Consider the following 2,293-nt stretch of genomic DNA (forward strand, 5'->3'; position numbering starts at 1 on the left):
GGGCCATGGTGTGAACCCTTCCACCCTGAACCTGCTCCCCAGAAATCCATCTGGTAAAAGGACATACAGGCCCAGAAGGGCAGGCCTGGCTCCTTCCTGGAAAATACAGTGAACAAACATCTTGTGGGAGGGAACTGTCCGGCACCATTGGCATGCTTCTCACACGGATAAAACCAGACCAAACCCAGTGCCAGCAAGTCAATCCCAACCCATTCTGACCCCACTGGGTTTCCACATTTTTACAGAAGGGGATTGCCTCATCTTCCTCCCCAGGAGCAGCTGGTGGGTTTGAACTACTGACCTTCTGGCCACCAGAGCCCCTTTCTTTCTATGAATAAAGTGTAATGATTTCATTCTTAATGGTACTGTACCACTTCATCCTTTACCTCTGGGACAAAGAGGTCGGTTTGGCCCTTGGACTTGGGTTTCAGAAGAGCTGGAGCAGTTAAGGTGCTCTGTTTTCCAAAGCAGCCAGGCAATAGGGGCTGCAGAGGCCTGAGGCCAGCTGCCTTCAGGAAGGGAGGGGGCGAGGCAATCGTGCACATTCATTGACGGGATGGGTCATAACTGTGCATTAGGGCCCAAGTCGTGCACCTGCACTGCAGTCCTCTGACTAGGGCACCCTGGGCCTAGGAGAGCTCTCTTTGGGGCCCCTGGGTGGGTTATTATATCCACGCGCTGAGAAGGTGGCACGTCCAGGGACAATGGAGGCACGTGCCGGAACCTCTCCCAGACCTTGCCGGATGCGTCTCTTCACATGCGTCCTTTCTGTTTCTAATACTGGGTATCTGTAAATACAGGTGACAGTCTCTCTGAATCCTGGAAGCCATTACCACTCACAAGGGGCATAGAGCCAGCAGGGGCTGGCAGGGCAGGGTCGCTTTGTGTGGACCCCGCTCTGGGTGGCTGGGTGACAGTAAAGGCAGTCAATAAGGACAGACAGAGTCCCAGGGGCTAGAAAGAGGAGGGAGGGGCCGAGCCTGACTCCTAAACTCTGGTGGTTAGGGTTAGAGAGAGGAAGAAGGGCCACAGGGAGTGGAAGTTGGGAAGGTGAGGCCCGGTGCGCTACCAGCCAGGAGCTGGATCCACACTGACGCCCGCTGTGCACTTAGTGACAAAGGTGGGCTTTGCACACCTCGCCCCTTTCAAGGGCAGACTGCAACACCTGCCTCCTCGCAGTACCTAAACCTCGGGGAGTCTCATTATCCAGGAGGGAAGTATCAACGGAAAGCTAAAATAACATTCAGAGCCACAAACAACATTACCTGCAGGGGCTAAGAACGTACTCTGACTACTTCTCTGCTAGTGCTTTCCCCAGAGGCCCTGGTGGCGCACAGGTTATGTGCTCATCTATAACTGAAGGGTCAGTGGTTCATGCCCACCAGCTGCTTCTCAGGACAGAGATGTGGCAGTCCGCTTCCGTAAACACTACAGCCTCCGAAACCTTACCAGGCAATTCACAGTCCTATAGGGCCACCAGCAGTTGGAACTGACCCCATAGCATCTGTAGTATTTCCCCCGTGCACTAACCCCATCAGGTTGCTCTACTCCACCATGTTAATTAATTCTAATTAATCCACCATCCTAATTAATCATGGTCCCACTAAAGTAAAGAAACTGCTTTTCTGGGAAGTGAGGAGTGACCTTCTGTCTCCAAGTTCACCCTACCGCCTCCCAAACTAAAATCAGGTAAACAGAACTTGCGATGAGACGCAGGATTAAAAATAATCAATCCTTTAAAAACTGCCCAAATTAAGCTGGCCTCATAGCTCACCCTTCGCCCAGTTACAAAAGGGCAAGTCTCTCTGGGCTCTTTCATCCCTTCCTCTGCCACATTGCCACCCACTGAAAACAGCCTGCAGGGACGCGGCCTGAACTCTGGCCTAAAATCAGACTCCAGATGCATTGCTTAAAACCGTGGCAAGGTTATGCTCAACCTTGCAACACACACAGCTCAAAGCAAGAGGAGGAACGAAAGCCTCCCGGCCCTGATGTCCTCCGTGTCCGCCGCGGAGAGCTCATGACAAACAGAACAAGTGTGTCCTGGACGCACGGTTGTACTTCGTTGACACACTCGTGTAAAAGAACACTAGGTTTTATCCCGCTCCTACGCTTAGGCTGAAAAACCGGAATCCAAAGTAGATGCCGCAACGTTTTTATTTTAGATTTTAAGTTTATAGTTAATTCACTGTATTCCTACAGAGCTCTGGTGGCGCAGTGCCTAAGGCACTTGACTGCTAACCAGGAGGCCGGCGGTTCAAACCCCCCAGCCACTCCTGGGAAGGAAGGCTGG

General features: G+C 52.2%; 1 protein-coding gene across 1 annotated transcript in view; it reads right to left on the reverse strand.

Annotated features, from left to right (window-relative positions):
- MPC1 (mitochondrial pyruvate carrier 1) overlaps positions 1-2,293 on the reverse strand; it is a 33,603-nt gene that overhangs the window by 30,613 nt on the left and 697 nt on the right. The gene's annotated exons all lie outside the window — the stretch shown is intronic.

This window comes from Orycteropus afer, unplaced genomic scaffold (genome assembly GCF_000298275.1).
Source record: "Orycteropus afer afer isolate SDZICR_OR568_19922 unplaced genomic scaffold, OryAfe1.0 scaffold00273, whole genome shotgun sequence".
Taxonomy (NCBI): domain Eukaryota; kingdom Metazoa; phylum Chordata; class Mammalia; order Tubulidentata; family Orycteropodidae; genus Orycteropus; species Orycteropus afer.